Source organism: Stomoxys calcitrans, chromosome 5, assembly GCF_963082655.1.
Source record: "Stomoxys calcitrans chromosome 5, idStoCalc2.1, whole genome shotgun sequence".
NCBI classification, from domain to species: domain Eukaryota; kingdom Metazoa; phylum Arthropoda; class Insecta; order Diptera; family Muscidae; genus Stomoxys; species Stomoxys calcitrans.
This window is the reverse complement of record NC_081556.1, coordinates 108,919,313-108,941,738: the sequence shown is the minus strand read 5'-3', so window position 1 is coordinate 108,941,738 and position 22,426 is coordinate 108,919,313. Positions and strand designations below refer to the sequence as shown.

At 38.5% G+C, this 22,426-nt stretch overlaps 1 protein-coding gene across 1 annotated transcript in view; it reads right to left on the bottom strand.

The window, feature by feature from the left end:
• The window catches only part of LOC106082758 (beta-galactoside alpha-2,6-sialyltransferase 1), an 82,214-nt gene extending 70,445 nt beyond the window's left edge, over nucleotides 1–11,769 (bottom strand). The window contains exon 1 of the mRNA XM_013245479.2: nucleotides 11,556–11,769. The gene's annotated coding sequence lies outside the window, so the exon portion shown is untranslated. The remainder of the gene's footprint in view (nucleotides 1–11,555) is intronic.
• Between the last annotated feature and the right edge of the window lie 10,657 nt (nucleotides 11,770–22,426).

The following is a 22,426-nucleotide window of genomic DNA, read 5'->3' as shown; positions in this document are numbered from 1 at the left end:
TTGGGAAATTGTTCTCATAGACAAAATGCCACAAAATTTACTCCAAAGGAGATATGCTAAAATTTTGAACCGATTTTCTTTAAATTTTCACAGATGATCCCATAATGATCCCGTGTTGAAAATAGGGTACTACAGTTTCTGATGTCGGAAGAGGGGCGGACCGACCCTCTTACCCTAAATTTCAGAAACGGTGGTGCGTTTTAAGCGAAATTTTGTATGTACTCTTATAGTAACCTAAAACCTAAAATCTGGTATCCAAATTTCGGATGGGGTGCCTAGGGGAGAAGTCCCATACCCAAAACCTACCAAATATATATATATATTGTAGAACCATCACGACAATGTGGGACTCAAATGAAAGGTATTTAAGAGTAGAAAACGTATTCACTATTTTAGGACCAAGTATTTGGGGGACCTTTAGAGTACTCATGCTCATTCATACCATAGAATCAATGTTACTTGTAACGTACTCATATCATGGAATCAATGTCATAACCAACAAGAATGGTTCAAAGAGAGTGTCAAATTACACAAAGCAACATCCAACATGAGTGAATGCCCAAACGGTAGCTACGCATAAACAAATGCAAAGTTGCCCATGAACATTCCATTAAGGAACTGGGGCAAACTTCTCACAAATCAATAAGTGCTGTCCAATTCAATTTTAAGCTCAATGATAAGGGACCTCCTTTTTATAGCCGAGTCCGAACGGCGTGCCGCGGAGCGACACCTCCTTGGGGAGAAGTTTTTACATGGCAAAGTACCTCACAAATGTCGCCAGCATTAGGAGGGGATAACCACCGTTGAAAATTTTTCTGATGGTCCTCCCAGGATTCGAACCCAGGCGTTCAGCGTCATAGGCGGATATGCTAACCTTTGTGCTACGGTGGCCTCCTAAACATAAACAGCAATACGAAAATGCTTCAGCATGGTTGCCAGTGAACTCTTTTCACTGTCATGGCCGCTAAACTCTTTACGATGATATTGCTAAAATTCTTATGCACTTTTCGGGAGAATGCAAAGGCATTGACCTTATAAGGAAATGGACTCCATAAATGCACTAGATGCATATTTTGAACAAAGACTTAGATGTTAGAGATATTTGTATGTATTAGTCGTAGGTGTATTGAAAATATTGATTTTGGGGAACCATCGAAAGACGCCAGCAGAGCCGATCATCTTATAATGGGTGATTTTTTTGAGGTTAGGATTTTCATGCATTAGTATTTGACAGATCACGTGGGATTTCAGACATGGTGTCAAAGAGAAAGATGCTCAGTATGCTTTGACATTTCATCATGAATAGACTTACTAACGAGCAACGCTTGCAAATCATTGAATTTTATTACCAAAATCAGTGTTCGGTTCGAAATGTGTTCATTCACCGTTCAGCGATGAGGCTCATTTCTGGTTGAATGGCTACGTAAATAAGCAAAATTGCCGCATTTGGAGTGAAGAGCAACCAGAAGCCGTTCAAGAACTGCCCATGCATCCCAATGCACTGTTTGGTGTGGTTTGTACGCTGGTGGAATCATTGGACCGTATTTTTTCAAAGATGCTGTTGGACGCAACGTTACGGTGAATGAACACATTTCGAACCGAACACTGATTTTGGTAATAAAATTCAATGATTTGCAAGCGTTGCTCGTTAGTAAGTCTATTCATGATGAAATGTCAAAGCATACTGAGCATCTTTCTCTTTGACACCATGTCTGAAATCCCACGTGATCTGTCAAATACTAATGCATGAAAATCCTAACCTCAAAAAAATCACCCTTTATATAAAATTCAATTTGCGTTTGTTTCCATGTTTTTTTCGTATAGACTCAAAAACGACTTGAAATTGCCACATATTGTGTAGGTTGATCTGGAAGGAAACATAGGCTATATAATTTTTTGATATCGGGAGGGGGGCGGACCCTCCCCCTTACTCAAAACGACTTGAAATTGTCACATATTGTGTAGGTTGATCTGGAAGGAAATATAGGCTATATAATTTTTTGATATCGGGAGGGGGGCGGACCCTCCCCCTTACCCCAAAAGTACTACCCAAAAATAAAAGAAAGGTATTTAAGAGTAGAGTATGTATTTTGTAATAAAAGTTGGGTCCAAGTACTTGGGGGGGCGCCCCAGCCCCAAAACCCCTTTAAATAGGTTTATTTGACGATCATGACAACATGGGACTCAAATTAAAGGTATTCGGGAGTAGATTACGAATATGGTCAGGAAGTAGGAATAGGCTTTATAATTTATTGATAACGGAAGGGGGCGGACCCTCCACCGTTTCCCTTAAAACACCATCCAAAATCAAAAGTGGATCGATAAGGACAATATGGGTATCAAATGAAAAGTATGCGGGAATAGATAACAAATCTAGCACACAAAATCACGGATATGTGGGACTCGGTTTGTTTGTTCCGTATAGACTGAAAAAGGCCAGAACCGATTTTCTCGAAATATTCGCATATTATGTAGGTTGGTCTGGAAGGAAACATAGGCTATATAATATAATCGGGATCGGAAAGGGGACAGACCCTCCCCCTTACGCCAAAAACACAACCTAAAATCAAAAGTGGACCGATCGGGACAACATATTTGAATATGGTATTAAAATTTGAGTCTAAGTACTCATCAGGCCGCCCCAACCCCAAAACTCCCCCAAACAGACATATTGGACGTTCATATCAATATGGGGCTCAAATGAAAGTTATTCGGAGTAGATTTCGAATCTACCATTCAAAATCAGATCGATGTATAGGGGGTCAAAAACGCCATTAGACCCATTATGACATATGATACTTCGCTGAACCGATTTTCTTAAAATTTTCATAGATTGTATACGTTTGTCCGGCAGGAAGCATAGGCTATATCATTTTTAGATATCGGGTGGAGGTGGACCCTCCCCCTTACCCCAAAAACCGTCATCCATATCCGAAAGTGGTTCGCTGGTCACAATAAGGGTATCAAATGAAAAATATTGGAGACCAGAAAAAGAATATGGTATTAAAATTTGGGTCCAAATACCAAGCGGGCCCCCTTAACCCCAAAACTTCTCTAAACAGATATATTCTATGTTCATGTCAATATGGGACTCAAATGAAAAGAATTAGGCAATAGATTACAAATATGGCATAAAACAAAAATTCTAAGTAATGGGAGGTCGCCCACCCCAAACACCCCCCAGATGGGCATATTAGCCGACCATGACTATATGGGACTCAAATGAAAGGTATTAGGGAGTAGATTACGTATAGGACATTAAAATTTGCGTTCAAATCTAGGTGGCACTTTTCCTACTAAAGATATATCAAATGGGTTATTTGACCCATTATGACAATATGGGACTCAAAAGAAAGGTATTTGAGAGTAGAAAACGAATTTGATATTCAATTTTGGAGCCAAGTGTTTTGGGGTACGCCCAAAAGCACCCTTTAAACTGAACTTTATTGCCGTTGAGAATATAGAACGAATTTGATATCTATTTTCAGTGCAAAGCGTCGGTGGCCGCCCTAGCCCCAAAATACCCGAGATACGGTTCATATTTACCGGCCATGGCAATATGGGGCTCAAATTAAAGGGATTTGGAAGTGCAGCACGAATTTGATATCCAGTCAAAATGTCTGAGGTGCCATCCCTCCTCTAATGAGAATACCCTAAGGAAGAACATTACCGCCAGAAATCGAGAAGGGGCAAAGCTTTCAAATTCAAGTTTAAACTCAATTATAACGGACCCTTATAGCCATATTGTCATTGGTTTAAACTCCCCTTAAACCAATGACAATATGTTGTTTAAATATATTTTATTTGAGACTAGAGCACGATGCTGATACTATTTCAGGACTAAGTGTCTCGGAGACTACCCCACCCTCTAAAACACCTCTAAACCGAACATGTATCGGGTTCTAATTAAGTGCTAAGAATAGAGTACATCCAAGATCCAAACTTAAATGATCCTAAACCCTCCGAGTGAATTCAAAAAAAAAAATCATATGGGATTTACACAAATGCATTTATGTTGTTATATATTCTCTAAATCAGAAATACATATCCCTATTTCGTAGCATGGTATTTCACTCAAAGCTTTTTAATCGTTGAAAATATTCAAACTCAAAGGATAATTTTGTTCCATGTATTGTAAAAGAATGCGCAGCGGAGCGGTCTCGGGTCAACTGGTAAAAATATAAAAAAGGTCAACTATACCATTAACAAACCAGAAAAAATACCAGCAAATCTTATTTGGAGTAAATTCTTGGCATTATGTCTTTGTCCTGACCTAAAAGGCCGAAAATAAAATTTTTTCTCAGAAAAATTCGTTCTCAAGTGGATTGCATTCTTGGCCCTCTTCATATTCAATGCTGGAATGCATTCATTTCCCTCTTTATATTCGTCGCTTATAACTCTTCACCCCACCTACGTTAACACTTAATTTCTGTCTTGTGTCAGATTGCGTAGTGTTTAGGATGCTTATCAGTTTGTCGAAATTTGTGCACAGTGCTGCCTTGCAAGTACTTGAAGTGATAAACAAATCCTTGTGTTCTTTCATAGTTAGTTCTCCTGCTCTGTTGGCTCCTTATCCCAGCTGTGGCATTACAGCATTCAGTGTTTGCTGTCATTCGAAGCTGCGGCATAGTTCTTGTAATGTTCCATGTTGTGACACAGTCAAAGTTCCTCGACATTAACGTTAATATCTTGGTAATTTGTATTAAAGGGTGATTTTTTTGAGGTTAGGATTTTCATGCATTAGTATTTGACAGATCACGTGGGATTTCAGACATGGTGTCAAAGAGAAAGATGCTCAGTATGCTTTGACATTTCATCATGAATAGACTTACTAACGAGCAACGCTTGCAAATCATTGAATTTTATTACCAAAATCAGTGTTCGGTTCGAAATGTGTTCATTCACCGTTCAGCGATGAGGCTCATTTCTGGTTGAATGGCTACGTAAATAAGCAAAATTGCCGCATTTGGAGTGAAGAGCAACCAGAAGCCGTTCAAGAACTGCCCATGCATCCCGAAAAATGCACTGTTTGGTGTGGTTTGTACGCTGGTGGAATCATTGGACCGTATTTTTTCAAAGATGCTGTTGGACGCAACGTTACGGTGAATGAACACATTTCGAACCGAACACTGATTTTGGTAATAAAATTCAATGATTTGCAAGCGTTGCTCGTTAGTAAGTCTATTCATGATGAAATGTCAAAGCATACTGAGCATCTTTCTCTTTGACACCATGTCTGAAATCCCACGTGATCTGTCAAATACTAATGCATGAAAATCCTAACCTCAAAAAAATCACCCTTTATAACTTAATAAGAGGATTAAGTTTATAAGCACAAGAAGCAAGAAGCATAGCTCTCTCCTCACACCTTCAACACAACCGTACGCTTGATTTCAATATAGACCATAATACTCGTAATATATAATGTATGTGATAGAATCTTAAATTTACGCTTTTAGATAGAGGTCTTATCGATAAGGTGGCATCAGAGACAGGTAATTGTAACATATGACCTCAATAATTCAAAGTGAATGTGTAAAGTTCGAAATGGAAAGAGAAATACTGGTTGATATTCCAAATGGCAATAGTAATAATTAAAAGAGCATTTCATATAATATATAACCAATAGTACACTGTTTAGTTTGAACATAGGGCATCAACAATCTCTCTCCATCTAGCTCTATCGTTGGCCAAAGCCATAACCTGATTCCACTATATATGGGTTGATTCTAACTCTGTTTTCGTGCAGCGGATCCATATGTTTTACGGGCGTCCCCTCTTTTGCTGTGTTTGCGGATTCCAGTCCAGGACACTTCTCGCTATATCATCGCCAGGTCGGCGTAGGATATGACTCAGCCAAGTCCATTTTCTCTTCCGGATTTCTATATCGACAAGGGAAATGTTTGTTCTTATTTGCAATTCCTCTTTGAAATACGATTTGGCCAGAAAACTCAAACTATTTGTCGCAGGCAGCGATTTATAAAAACTTGGGTTTTGCGGGTAGTCGCTTGTTTCAAGCTCCAAGTTGTACAACCATATAATGACATAGATTTAACACTACTGTTGAAGATCCTGACTTTTGTATTGTGTGAGATGTCACTGAATCTCCAAACTTTGTTGAAGAAGCTTCTAGCCTTGTTAATACGTACGCGTATGCCTGCCTCTGATCCTCCATCCTGTGTTATTTTGCTGCCAAGATAAGAGAAGTTGTCAATGTGTTCAATGATATGGTCATTTAATGTGAGCGCTATCAGATTTGATGTTCCTATCCTCATCAGTTTGGTCTTTGCTATGTTTATCCTCAGGCCTACTTTGGAAGGTATTTTCATTCGGTCGTTCCAGTTTGGCCTTTATGTGCTCAAAGCTATATGCTAAGAGGCATATGTCATCCGTGTAGTCGCCATCTCCAAGGAAGTCGTTTATGCCCCAGCGTATGCCATATGGTGCCTCAGAATTAACTGCTTCTAATACGGAGTCCAATCAAATTAAAAATAGCGTCGGCGATAGAATGCAACCCTGCTTCACTCCTTTATCGATCCCAAAAGGTCGGCTCTATTTTCCATTGAAGCGGACTGAAACTTGAGCATTCCTATACAGCTCCCTAATTAGTGTCAAGATCTTTTCAGGGGTGCGCTTATTCAACAGCGTATTCTACATTGAAGTTCTCGTAATCTCGTCAGCCGAAATACGCTGACATTACTTTTTTATCGCGTTCAAAAATGTAATCCCCCTCCAATTTTTACAATGGGTGAGGTCACCCTTCTTTGAGATTGTGACCATGATTCTCCTTTTCTATTCTGAGGAAATAACATTTGCATCCCAGGCCTCACTAATTATTAGGGTGATCGATTGAGCAATGTGTCCCATACCGCAACATTTCAGAAGGTACGTTATCAGGGCCTACTGATTTGCCGTTTTCGAGTGAGAACAGAACGGCCCAATTTCTTCGCAGTTGGGTGGGGCTGTAGATATATCCCTGTATGGATTTCGGCGCACATGGGAATTAGGAGGGTCGGATTTCGCGTCCTCTGTTGCTGGTCCTTCGGAGCTGAAGAAACCGCGCCATCCGTTCTCCGTCCTCATCTTTTATAATTGCGGTTGGTCTTATATTGTTGCCGCTCATTTGTTTTATTGTCTTGTGCTCTGCCAGCATATTAAAATGTATTCGCTTATCTCTGCGAACTAGGCGTTTGACAAGCGAGGCGGAGGCGCGTTATTCAGTCCTGGCTGCGGTTTTTGTTACACTTGATTTTGCCCGTAGCAGAGCGTTGCGTAGACGTTTCCGGTGTTTTATTTATTCTATAGTTTCGCTGCTTATCCATGGTTTTTGGGATCGTCGAGCAAAGCCTTTTGTAGATGTGGTCATCTCCGTGGTATTTTGCAGATTCTCCGTTAATTTTGTCTTATATTCGCGCGCTGTTTCGGGGTCTTTCAGGTTTAAGAGGTTAAACTTTGTGCTTTTTGCTTGAGTCCTTTTCACGACGGCTTGGCGTAGACGTAGAGTGGCCACTAAGAGCATGCGGTGTCGATGTTGGCTTCTCGTCTAGTTTTTACATCCATCAGCGAACCCAGAAAGAGTTTGGTGATAAGTTCGTGGTCGATTTGATTGCGGATGTTTCCATCTGGGGATTCCCAAGTATATTTGTGTACATATTTTATGGGGAATTTTATGCCTCCAAAAAAGAGCAGGTTTCTTGCACAGAAGAAACCACCTTGGCCCACCTTGGCATTGCTATCGCCCACCTTGGCTTTAAAATCTCCCATAACAATTTTAATGTCTCCTTTTGGTAGAGAGCGCGTCACTGAGTCAAGTTGGGAACAGAACTGATCCTTTGTTTTGTCTTCAACGAGTTCAGTTGGCTCGTAGCATTGCACACTTGATATTTTGAGGAATTTTGAATTAAATCTTGCCGTCACGGTGCGTGTGATAGAAGTTTTTTTTTTGCTTTCGACGACAGAAGAGAAGACCGTCCCCGTTTATTCGGTGGATATCATTGCCTGAAAAAATTAAGTGGTAGCTACCTTGATGATCCATATTTCCGGATTTCGGCCATCGTACTTCACTTAAACCGAGGATGTCTAGGTTGTAGTTTGACATCTCGTTCTGGACTTGGTAAAGTCGCGATGCTTCTGAGAGAATTCTGACGTTCCATATTCCAATCATGAATCCATAGGTCGTCATCGGGGGATAGTCAGTCCCATTATTTCTTGTTGATGCTTCTGTAATAGTGATACTAAGATGAATGGCCCCTCCGTTGACCATTTCTTTTAGCTCATCCGCAACCGGATAACATGTTGAAGCTTTTGGTGAAAACGTATTTTACACAGCATACGACGGGTCTCACGGAGACACGGGAATCTTGGAATAATGAAATTGATCGAAGGCTTATCATTACAGAATTCATGGTAAAGGGAGCCCTGAAGAGCTTCAAAAAATGTAAGTCACCCGGACCTGAAGGAAAATTTCCGGCGTTACTACTGAAACAGGTGGACTATCTAGCGCCCCATTCGGGCCCTATTTTCACAGCGAGCTTGGGACTTTCCGAAAGCCTGGCAGGAGGTATTTCTACCTCAGGCTGGCAATGCTAGGAGAAAGTAGCACAGGGCACGCTATAGGTGGGCATTTAATCGCCACTCCTAATGCTAATGGAGCTTTTCATTTGATCATGCAGTGCCTACGGACACTGTGTTATCCTTCATACAATGCCTGATATCCCAAGCAGTGCGGATAGAACCGAGTGGAAAAAAGATTTTCCTAGTAATAGAAGTAAACAGAATTGAACACGGATGGTTCCAAACTAGACGACCAGGTGAGCTTTGGGGTGTACTCTAAAATAATAGGAACTACCTTACGCAGTCCAGGGGGACTCTAATCTATGGATATGCCTCTAGCAGCATATACGCTAAGTCTTCAGGATCAGGACCGAAGGGCAATGGATGATAGATGGTCAAAAAGTGGGGGTTGTGGGCCTTCCAAAATTGCAAATGGCCTGGTCTAGACTTAAAGAGATCTTCCGCTTTGTTGTCGCTAGCTATTGTACAGGGTGGCTGATGAAAGCCGCTACCAAAAAAAAATGTAATAACTTTTTTTCTATTTAATAATAATAATTTAATAATTAATTTAATTAATTAATTAATTAATTTAATTAATAATAATTTAATAATTAATTTAATAATTTAATTTAACATGAATAAAAGAAAAATGTATTCCATACACCGAAAAAAAAATGTAGCAATATTCATCATTGTAGCAATATTCATCAGCCACCCTGTAGAACGGATGTTTCAGACATTGTGTCTGTCATGATAAGTCATTGTTTGGTCGGAAAACATGATGGCAGACTAAAAGTTGCCAACAACGACTTTTGCTGGAGCTGTGAGGACATCGAAGAAGAAGAGACAATAGAACACCTTCTATGTGTGTATCCCGCTCTGTCAGTCAGAAGGAGGTTTCACTTTAAGCTCTCATTTCTTTGACAACTTGTCGGATTTAGCGGATGTAAACATTCACAAGTTGTTAAAGGTATTTGGACGGTACAACATTAGGAACTAGAAGGAATCTTCCTTCTACAGTTGCTGGGGCATCACAATGGACGAAAACGTCTAAGTGAGTCTATTGGCAGACAGCCACTTAAACTTTACCTAACCATGGGTGTCCACCATCAATAACCTATTACAGATACTAACTCAGGAGGGATTTGGACCCGTCTGCTAAACTGCAAACGCTGTTATAATACTTCTAAGACGTAAGGATCCGAATCAGCTATAAAGAAGCGCCGAAAGGCCTAGCAGATGGGATAGGACTGGCCTAGGCCTAAGTTTCTCAATGTTAATCCAGAGAAGACTGAAATCTGCCTGGTCACGAGGAAGATGAAGTTGGACCAATTTGACGCCCACGTTTCCTCAATAGAACGATTTCGATATCGGACAAAGTCAAAGATTTGGGGATGATCTTGGACAGCAAACTAAATCAAGAGCGTACCGAGAAGGTTCATAGATGTTAGACACTACGTAGACGGGCCGTAGGCTCGAAATGGTGCCTGAATAATCCACTGGCTCTACAAGAGCGTGATAGACAAAGACTTATTAACGCCTGAGTAGTTCGGTGGACTGCGATGAAGAAAAAGTGCGACGTAAAGGTAATACAACAGGTTCAGAGGCCTTAGCATAGGCGAAGCGATGAGGACCACGTCCACTAGGGCACTGTAGACTATTTTAGATATCCGATTCATAGACATACAGATTAAGTTTGAGACAGCCATTGCGGCTATGAGTCTAAAGGCGATAGGAGAACGGATAGGGTTAGAAGCAGGCCACACTATCACGGTTTAAGGTTTTCGATCGGATACCTGAGACGACTCTTGAGGTCGAGTGCGAGGCACTGCTGCCAGCGGCACACTCTTGGATTGACGGAACACAAGTATTGCCGTCTGGAAGATCATGTTACACGGATGGATTAAAGCTAGAGAACAGAGTGGGGCTGGGGGTCGACATTGAGAATCCAGGAACTGAAATCAATTTTAGACTGCCTGGCAATAATACGGTCTTGTAGTCGGAGATCCGAGCGATCATGAAATGCGTGAATTCGTGTGGTGATTAACACGAGGACGTCGAGTGTGAACATATTTGCAAATTTGCCATTAAGAAACTGGGGCAAACTTCTCACAAGTCAATGAATTCTGTTCGATTCGATTTGAAGCTCAATGATAAGGGACCTCCTTTTTATACGGTCTTGTAGTCAGAGATCCGAGCGATCATGGAACGCGTGAATTCGTGTGGTGGTTAACACAAGGACGTCGAGTGTGAACATATTTGCAAATTTGCCATTAAGAAACTGGGGCAAACTTCTCACAAGTCAATGTGTTCTGTCCGATTCAATTTTAAGCTCAATGATAAGGGACCTCCTTTAAATATGGGACAACTTTTTTCTGTGCCCTTATACAAAGTAGGTGCGGCAAGTGATAGCACAGAATTCTTGACCTCGATTTTCTTTTTCAAGTTTACTTATCAGTATTCATAGCGCACAAAAAGCCGATTACTGGCATAGGTGTATGTCCATAGTGGCATATCCGCACCCCGTTTTCAAGCTAATCTTACCTAAGCTATAAGTTTTATGGGAATTCTTAAAAATCATTTATACATATTTTCCTTTTAGGATCTTTTGAATCTTTCCGGAAACACGATCTTTCCGGAAACACGATTGGCGAAATTTGAATAAAATGTTAATTTTCTCTTAATCGATTTTCACAATGAGAGGTCATTAGCCATTTGCCTTAACAGACTCACTAAGTCAATTTTATTCTGTAGTGTGATACCGCAGTAACGACAGAAGAGACCTCTGGTGGAAATCGAAACTACGACACACGCACACACTACCAACTCAGCTGCCGGGGCGCTTTTGGATTGCAAAAAAAAAAAAAAGGTATTTATACGAAAGTGGCATTCACTTGACTCTACCCCAACTGTACAGTATACAGTTACATTCAGACAAAAGTAATAAATTTAAAAAAAATAGATAAAATTCATAAATATTAAAAACCAAATAAAAGACTTACCTTTACGACCAATTCCTGTACCATCGGCTATAGACAATTGATTGGAGTTCATTTGTTGTGGTCCTATCCGAAAAACGTGACTCTCAATTTCATAGTTGTTTCTATATTCTTATGGCATTGTTTCTATATTCTTATGGTATTTTCACAGTATTTTATATTATTATTTTAGCACATTTATCATGTATTTTCCGCCAGAAAAATACAACCCCGCGTTTCTTTTTTCTTGATTTGATTTGATTTGATTTATTTATTGACATTACTAGTACAACAAGATGAAATATCTTATAATTGACTGTACTAGAATTAAAAGTGAACACACAAAAAATGCAAACGATACTTAAAGAATAATTATAGAGTAATTATGGTAAGAATTAACATTATATAGGTTGAATATGAAAAACGATTATATAAATCAAGCATAAAATTTAAAAAGTTCAGTTTTAAAGGCGGAAGCATTGCTTAGCAATTGAATATTATTGGGGAGCGAGTTCCAAAGACGTGGTGTGCCTATGTAGAATTGTCGTTCTGAAGAAAGTTTTCTAAATCTGGGTAGAATTAGTTTTTTTCCTCTATTGGATCTTGCGAACTGTAAACGATTGTACAGATAAGGAGGTACTTGTGTATAAATTATTTTATGCAGTTGTAATAGACATTTGATTTTAAGATAGTTGTCAAATTGGACATTAAAAATTTGGTATGAAAACTCCGAAATTCTTTCCCTTCTTCCTTTGTTAAAGACATATCTTGCAATATTATTATAGGCAACATTAAGTGTCCTTGTGTCATTATAACCGCAGCATGCAAAAACTTCACATCCATAGAGAAGCGTTGGGATTAAATACGTTTTAGCAAGCAATAAGCGAATATCTTGAGGAGTCGATGTACGTAATTTCCATAGGTTTCTCAACATGCCATGAATTTTGCCGGAAGCTCGATTTATGTGGTTAGTCCAATTCAACTTGGTGTTAAAAGTCAAACCCAAATTGCTAGATGACTCCACTCGCTGAATAGTTGAGTCTGAAATTCTTAAGTTAATATCGGGTTGAGAGGCTGGAGTCTTGCCAATAATTATTAGTTTAGATTTCGATGGATTTATGTTTAAACAATTTGTACATGCCCATTCGCTGATTGCTTGCAAGTCTTTATTGAATTTTGAGATACAGCTATTGATATCTTCGACTTTTGTACTAGCATATAGTTGTACGTCATCCGCATACATTTGTATACTGCATGTCTCAGGGACGTCAGGAAGGTCATTTATATATAGGGTAAACAATAAAGGACCAAGAATAGAGCCCTGAGGCACACCTCGCGATATATCCAATACGTTCGACTTTTGTTCATTTAGGACAACACACTGGGAACGATTTGACAAATAAGACGCAATAAGATTGCAGGCGGTATCGGAGAAATAAAACAGCTTATTGAGTTTTGAACACAAGATATCATGATTTACTGTGTCAAACGCCTTACTATGGTCCAACAGGACGAGCATGGATATCATATTTTTATCCTGTTTTTTACGAAGGTCTTCGACGACACCAATAAGAGTTGTTGTGCAGCTTCTTTTTTTCCTGAACCCAGACTGGTGCTCAGTCAACAGTTTCTCATTTTCAAGAAACGCTGTTATCTGGGAACTTAACAAATTTTCCAAAACTTTTGATAGAAAAGGTAAAATTGCTATTGGTCTAAATTCGTTGTTTGCTTTCAGTATTGGTATTATCTTAGCTTGTTTCCACTTCTGGGGAAACGTGGATTTTGTAATTATGCTGTTAATTAGATACGTAATGTACGGTAATAGCTGAGGCATCAAAAGTTTAATAAAAATTGGGCTAACGTCATCAGTACCCACAGCGTTGGACTTAATTGAAGTGATACTTTTCATGACATCAGTACTATTGACGCATTGAAATGAAAAATCATGTTCAATGGGAACCGTCTGGAGACATGAATAAAAATCGTTAGAGGTGCTAGAATTACCCACTTTTGTAAATAGCTCATTTAATTGATTTAAATTAACGTTAGTTGTATTGCATTGCATAGTGCCAATACCGATATCGCGAATAGTTTTCCATTTTGATTTGCTGTCCACAGCACATTTAAACTTCCTGCTGTAATACTCGTATTTAGCCGCATTAATGCTTCTTACAACTGCACGCCGGGCATGCTTAAAAATATCATGTAGATACGATGTTTTAAAACGTTGCCATCTTTGATAAGCCAGGTCTCTCTGTTTGATTAAAATTTTAATATTATTATTAAACCAGGGTTGCTGATTGTGATTCACCACCTTGGTTTTAACAGGAACACAGTAGTTATATAGAAAAAGAAGGTTGTTTTGCAGAAACGTTAGTTGGTCATCGACACTACTCAGTGCATAAATGAAATTCCAATTGATTTTATCAAGGCAACTGTTTACCAGATTGAGATCGATGTTTTTAAAATCCCGGTAGGTGTAACTTGTAGGCGTGGTATTAACATGCACATCATAGATAAAAAATAAAAGATCGTGTTTCGAAAAACCAGGAGCACACAGCTGATCGTACAAAAGTATTTTAGAATAGTTGTTAACGAATACTAAATCCAATAAGCTTGCATTTGTGTTGGTAAAATGAGTAGGAACACTTGTGTTAAAGGAGAATAATCCAAGTGTTTGCATGATGTTAGAAATGTTGTTGTCCAGTAGCAAGTTGCTGTTAAAGTCGCCTGCGATGATTATATCATTGTAGCAGAGTGATAAGTTTTCAATAACATTTCTAACGGGTTCGATATCGACGTGGTTGTTCGGCCTATAAACACAACCTAGCAAAATTGTTTCCTTATTTTGCATGCTAACTTCAATAAAAAGATACTCCATACTAGAGTCATTATTGGACCGAAGCTTAAGGGTAAAACGTAATCCAAGTTTTATATATATAGCTACTCCGCCAGCATTCGACTGTCTATCAGCTCTTAAGAGTTTGTATCCATTGACATTGTAGATACTGTCGCATATTGTGGGCTGAAACCAAGTCTCAGATACACAAATAATGTCCACTCCAGAGTTGCAGAAAACATATCTGAACTCATCAATTTTGTTATTTAGACTTTGCGCGTTGATGTGTACCACACGTAAACCAGGTTTTTGTTTTGCCATTATTTTAATCATACAGTTAAGGCTGGCTTTGGAACTATAAGCGTTGTTACTCATCAAGAATTTCAGGTGTTAGCAATGCTTCTGAAGTTTGTAGATTGATGAAATAGATTAGAAAGCTTGAGACTATTATGTAGATAATTGAGCATGAATAAATTATAATAAAAAATTTTAGTAAAAAATAAATTGATAACATTAAAAATATATAAGTGTATTTTAGGTGAATAATTGCAAAAAATAAAGAAACAGTGCTATGGATCTGTGACGATTGAAGAAATGTTGGAAGTTTGTTCAGGTATTTCATCGGATTGACGAAAAAATTTATTTAACTGCTCGATGTCATCAATTTGTTGCGGGGGATCAGATCTCATTTTTTTAACATAAATTAGTCCACGAAAAGAGTATGCAGAATCCACATATTTCTGCCTTTTAAGTTTAAGTGCGCTCTGTAATATTTTGTAGTTCGCTGCTGTCAAATTTTCATTGATGTGAACGACATAATTTGAATCGAACCCAATATGGTTTAATAGGAGAGGGGTTTTATTCGTGCGTTTGAAAAAAGCCATCGATTTCAAGATATAATTTTTATCATAAGATGACATTAAGTCCACAATAATTGTTGCATCATTGTTTTGACGTATTTTATTTTTTAAACGGTATATTGATTTTACTGTGGGTGTAGGAATATTAAAACAATTGCAAATATTACTGAATAATATGTTTAAGTTTTCGCCGTTGTACGAAGGAATACCGTTTATTCTTAATTCAGAAGCTACATGAAAGTTTTCTTGCTTTGCTAGCTGTGCTTTAAGGATTTTAATTTCATTTTCAAGCTCACTATTTTGTGGATATACCATCTTTTGCGATTTAAGTTCAAAAATATCTTTTTCAATCACATTTATTTTGTCTGCGACTGTTTCCATATTGACAATACGTTCTTTAAGAGATGTAATTTCACTTTGAAAGTCACTGATTCTCTTATCAAGTTCATGTAACAAACGGGTTTCACTCTCTTTTATTAGTGTTTGGATAAGTTCGTTTTGTTTTTCAAACCGTTTATCGATGAGCATAACAAGTCGCTGAGGTGATTCGTAGTTAGAGAGTCTAGGTGTTTTGCAAGTGCTTTCTATATATGATGCTTGCATTATTTCTCTCATTCGTTTTGGCGCCTGCGGTGGTGCAACACTCTCACTGATGTTATTTTGCGAGAAATCAAAACTAGTGTCTGTCATTGTTTTAGATTGGCGCGGCTGAAACTGTGAGCGAAATGGTATGGTGCTTGTTCTTAATGCTTATTGCTTTTCTGTTTTCTTATTGACTTTTTGTGTTTAAGTTTATGTTCTAACACAAATGCTGCCACTGTCGGGCCTATTATTTTAGTTTATTTTTGCGATTGTAAGTGCTTGTTTTAACCGTGCAAATATATGGCCGAATGCGACGTTGTGATGCGATTAAAATAGTACACTTTTAAAAACACATTTCCTTTAGGAATATTTTTTTGAATTATTTCAATACAGAGCCACAAAAAACACGACTGCTCTCTTGGAGGTTTTTTCACAATTTTTCTTCTTCCTTGATTTCCCACAACACCAATATTTCCGTGCTAGAGTAACATACACGAACTGCGCGAACAGCTCTGCCGACAGAGCCATAAAGCAATGCACACCACAAAACACTCTTATTGGCTGCTGAGAGTAAATCTTCAATTTTTGCACGTATAGTCGACAATAATTAAATACTGCGCGAACAGCTCTGCCGGCAGAACCATAAAGCACCGCACTTCACAAAACACCCTTATTGGCTGCTGAGAGCAAGTATCAAATTTGTAGTTTATAATTGTATTTACTTTATTTTTGTTTTTTTTAGCAAACACTACACCCAACTATGTACAAGGATAGTCGAACACGACGCGACTTGCTCTACTGGCAGAGCTAACGAAATAACCGAAAAAGTTTTTTTGGCAAACTTATATGAATTTATTATTACATTTCCACCACTGCTTCGTTCACCATTTTTGTTTTTTTTTTTTTTTTTGCTACACACAAAGATCGAAACCTGACGATAGTCAACCACGACGCGATTTGCTCTGCAGACAGAGCCAGCGAAATAACCGTAAATATTTGTTTTCATTTTCAAAGAACTTTACATATTTTACTGGTATTAAGTTCTTCATTTTACTTAATATTTTAGTCATTGTTTTTTTAAAACATTAGCTTCTCTTATTGCAAAACATCTCGGTAATTTTCTGGTAATACTATTTATCAATGCATTCTTTCCATTTTGATTAACACGCTTCACAAAATTGAAACGCTAAGGTAGTCAAACGTCGCGTGACTTGCTCTGCCGGCAGAGCCAACATAATAACCGACAATTTTTTCATTCTCATGTTTTGCTCCACTTATTTCTCTTTTTTGTTTTTTCTTTTATATCCATTGGGAAGTTTTAACACTATTTTGCTTACGTTCATAAATTTTTTATAAAGTTTAATATGTTTGTCTTTATAATATCCTGTAACTTCTTTTAGGCTTTTTGTAAACTGCTGCTGTTGTTAACAAACGGATCACAACTACTGTCCACGAACATGTCTGCCGGCGGGATCCAACAATGTTGCCAAGAACGCTTAAAACAGGGATGGCAAACAAATGTATCTTTCTCAACACATTTTTTTTTTAATCCTATGCAACTGACACATACACTCTCCCATTTACTCATAACAATTCACAATAAAAAGGGAAGGGGAATTTTGCAACCAAATATTTGCCTTTGATTTCCTATGCAAGCTTTATGTAGTTTTCTTTGTGATATCTGATTGGATTTTTTTTTTTTGCAAATTGGCAAACTTATGAATTTATGATTGCATTTAAAACACTGCATAGTTAGCCATTTTTTTACTAAATACTTCACACAACGATCGAAACCCGACGATAATCAACCACGGCGCGATTTGCTCTGCCGGCAGAGCTAACGAAATAACCGTAAATGTTTTTTTTTTTTCAAAGAACTTTTAAATATTTCGCTGTTATTAAGTTGTTAATTTTACTTAATATTTAAGTTTTAGGAATTTTTTTCCACATAAAAGAACTCATATTGAATTGAGTGTGTTTCATTGTTTTTTTTTCATTCATTATGTTTTCTTATTGCAAAACTTGTTGTTAATTTTCTCGTAATACAATTGATCAATTTATCAATCAATTCTTTCCGATTTGATTAACACGCTACACGAAAATCGAAACACTATGATAGCCAAACGCCGCGTGACTTGCTCTGCCGGCAGAGCCAACATAATTACCTAACATTTTTTCTTTCACATGTTTTGCGCCACTTATTTCTCCATTTTATTCTTTTATTACCACATACAAGCCTTATGCTATTGGCTAATGTTAATTAATTTTTTAAAACGTTTGAAATTTTTGTCTTTATAAAATCCCGTAACTTTTTGGAGGCTTTAAGTAAACTGTTGCTGCTGCTTTGTTAACAAACGGATCACAACTATTGCCCGTACTACACGAACATATCTGCCGGCGGGAACAATGTTGCCAAGAACGCTTAAAACAGGGATGGCAAACAAATGTGTCTTTCTCAACCCATTTATTTCTTAATGCAATGCAACTGACACATACTCTCCCATTTACTCACAACAATTCACAATAAAAAAGGGAAGGGGAATTTGACAGTTAATCTTTGTCTGTGATTTTCTGACCAAGCTTCGCGTGGTTTTCTTTGCAATGTCTTATTGGATTTTTTTTCGCAATTTTGCAAACTTATATGAATTTATAATTGGTGAATATGCAATTATTAGTTCACCATTTTTTGCACTACACACAACGATCGAAGCGCGACGATACTCAGCCGCGGCGCGACTTGCTCTGCCGAAAGAGCCAACGAAATAACTGTAAATGTCTTTTTTATTATTTTCAAAGAAGTTTTACATATTTCACAGTTATTAAGTTTACTTATCATTTTAATCTTTGCATTCTTCCTGTCTTTATAAACATGCTACACACAATGATCGAAATACGATGATAGTCAAACACCGCGCGACTTCCTCTGCCGGCAGAGTCCACGTAATAACCGAAATTGTTTTTTGTTCACATATTTTGCGGCACTAAGTTCTCCTCTGCCGGCAGAGTCCACGTAATAACCGAAATTGTTTTTTGTTCACATATTTTGCGGCACTAAGTTCTCTTTCTTATTTTTTATTTCTATATGGAAGTTTTACACTTTTTGCTAATGTTAATAAATTATCTAAACGTTTAACATTTTAGTCTTTATAAAATCCCTTTACTTATAGGAGGCCTTAAGTGAACGACTGTTGCTCTTGCTAACGAACGAACTACAACTAGAGCATACATTATACGAAAGCCTCTGGCGGCAGAACCAACAAAGTTGCCGAGTTGCCATCCCTGTATCCATCCCAATTATGTCTTCCTCATCCCATTTCTTTCTTAATGCAATGCAACTAACACACACACTACGATTCACAATAAAAAGGGAACTGGAATTTGGCAGCTAAATCTTTGTATTTGATATTCTAGGCAAGGTTTGCATGGATTTCATTATGGTATCTTATTGGATTTTTGGGCATTCCTATAGAAATTAATCAATGCATTTCCACCACTGCTTAGTTCGCCATTTGCTTGCTGAACACTTCACACAACGATCGAAACACGACGATAGTTAAACACGGTGCGACTTGCTCTGCCGGCAGAACTAACAAAATAACCGGAACACTCATAAAGCTTTCGCAGAATTCACTAGTGGCATATTGTTTAATTTACTTAACATTTTAGTTTTAACGAAATCTTTCCAAATATAAGAACTCTTATTAAGTTAAGTGTGTGTTCATTGTTTTTTTTTTCAAAAAATGTTTTCTTAATGCGAAATTTCTGTGAAAATTTTCGGTTTGATTAGCACACTATACACAACTATCAAAATATGATATGTAATAGTCAAATCCTGGTCGACTTACTCTGCGGCAGAGTACTTGGCCTCTGCCGGCAGAGTAAGTCGAGTAACCGAAAATGTTTTTTATTCGCATGTTTTGTGTCACTTATTTCTTTCTTTTTATTTATTCTTTTATTCCTATATGGAAGCTTAACAACCTTTTACAACGAAGACTAAATGTCGTTTTTTTTTTTGGTTTTTATAAAACCCCGTAACTTCTTGGTGGCTTTAAGTAAACTCCTGCTGCTCTTGGCAACAAACGGATCATGCGATACACGAACATCTCTGCCTGCAACACATTGTCAAGAAATTGCCGAGAACGTTTAAAACAGAGATGGTAAACATTTCTTTTCCAATGCAATGCACCTCACACATACTCTCTCATTTAGTCGCAATAGAAAAGGGATGGGGAAATTGGCAGCTTTGCCATTGTTTTTCTAACCAAGCTGTGCGTGGAGTTCTTTTTGATATCTTATTGGATTGGTAATAGGATTTTTACCACTGCTTAGTAGGTTAAGATTGCTTTCCTATTTGTTTGAACTTAACACTTGACTCCCTCTATTTGAGCACTTGACAAATAAAACCGAATACTGAGCACATACATTTTCTTCAACTTAGCTTTTTTATATGTAAAACACAATGCTAGTGAGCATTCTTTTAGAGTGTTATTCGAAACACCATGTATTTTTTCAATAAATTCACAAATTTTATTTCTAATTTCCGTTCTTTGCAAATACGTGTTTAACGCGACGATCACTTAGGAGGACTTATTCGGGTTGGCAAAAATTAAACTCTCTATCAGGTAAGAGAAATCACAATGGGGTTGCCAGACAATTAAACGGCAAAAAATTGACGGCTAGTTGAGGGTAGATATTCTATTCTGCTTTCGGAAAAGCCGCTGAAATTTCGAATTGTTCCGCGAGCGAAATTTTAAAGCAATCGAATGTTTTTGTTTCCATACTAAAACACGATTCTTTATCGGCACTTATTGTTTTCTCTATTTTATATATTTTTTCTCAAATAAATAAACATTGGCTAAAATATTTTTAGCCAATGTTTTGCCGGCGTTTTTTTATATGGAGTTTGACAGCATTCCGCTCGATAAGCTTAACAGAATACTCAGCTTAAGGGGGAAGTTAAGACATACATAGAAATACCAGGGTTTTAAAGTCCGCATACACTGCTCAATATATCCAGATTAAAGGCTCTCGTCGGCTGTTTTATAAAGGAAAAACACATGATGGAGCCATCAAAAGAGCAGTGTAAACGGGGTTTAAGTTGAGATTTGTTGAAAAATGTAAAAAGGGTATTTTTTGAAAGAAATGTTCACCAAAAGGGTATTTAAAAAAAGGGTCAAAGCCTTTTCAGATTAATCATTTTGTTTAACCCAGTTATAATGAAGTTTGGGGCCACCATAGTTCTCAGGTTAGCATGTCCGCCATTGACCCTGAACGCCGGTGGTCAAAAAACATCAAAAGACAGCTGTGCCTATCCCCTCCTAGTGCTGGCGATACTTGTGAGGTATTTAACTTGGTTAATAAGTCGTGTTAACTTACTTCTCCACTAGGTGGTGTCAGTAATTGAGAGAAGTATCCTCTCTATAGCGTTGAGGTCAGCATGTCCGCCTATGACGCTAATGCTGGGGATACTTGTGAGGATCTATGTCATGCATAGCCACGATACAAGCCATGTAAAAACTTCTCCCCAAAGATATAGTGTTTCAAGAGCCCCAGCTCTAAATTTGGCTTACGTTCGTTGGCCCTTATACAATCCCATGGCAGCTCTTATATAAATCCCATGTACCGGATTGACTCTCTGGAGTCCTTCATCGGCAATGGCTACCGCCTCAGTGCACGTGTACATCCTTTTTTTGTCATGAGTGTGCCTTTCCCGATCGATGTCGATGAGGGGTTACCGTTGCATGGAGAGGGTGTATTTCCTATCTTGCTCTGGCCTTACGTTAATACGGGAATATAGTCACACTCACACGAGATAATAATGCGCATCAGACAGGTTGGAACTTTGAGCACCAATCCATGCGGTGCTCTTCGTTAACACATCGAAATCCATGCTAATGCTCGGCGAATGGCAATTCTCCTGCGAGGCTCGGGAGGAGTAATGCCTCAAGCGTCTTTGCCACTGGTGAGAGAAGGGAGATCAGTCTGTACAACTCCCCCAAACTCAGGTCCTTTCCAGGCCTAAGTTACATTGCTCCAAGTGTTCCAGTCACAAATTCCGCTTATGTTCGTTGACTTCCCTGTATTTTTCCAGATACAGCTCACTGATTCTGGGATTAGTGGGGCCCATACAACGAATCCCATCAAGCTCGTCTGCGAGTACCACTGCCTGCGCCGGGTCATTGGGCCGCACTCGGGGTATTCGACCGGCTGGTATAAAGCGTGCGGCTGCTGCGTTAATGATGTCCCGGAATTTTCTCTCGGCAACTAGCACATCCGAGGGGGGTGGCAGTTCACTGAAACGGCGATTGGTATACTCTCTGAAGCCCGCCCTATCGGCCTTCTTCTGATCGATAAACGTCCGGAGCTCAGAGGTTATGAAGTCGGGTGGTCGGTCGATTGTGAGAATTATGGGGAGATGATCTGACCCCAAAGAGTCGACGGCTTGCCAGGATACATTACTCAGGAGATCAGGCGATAAAATGGAAATGTCTGGCAAGCTGCTGCAAATCCTCGTTATCCTAGTGGGGGCATCCTCATTCACCATGCAAAACGTGGAGTCTTCAGAGAATGTCATGAAATGTGATGCACATTAAAATCCCCTGGAGCTAGACGAT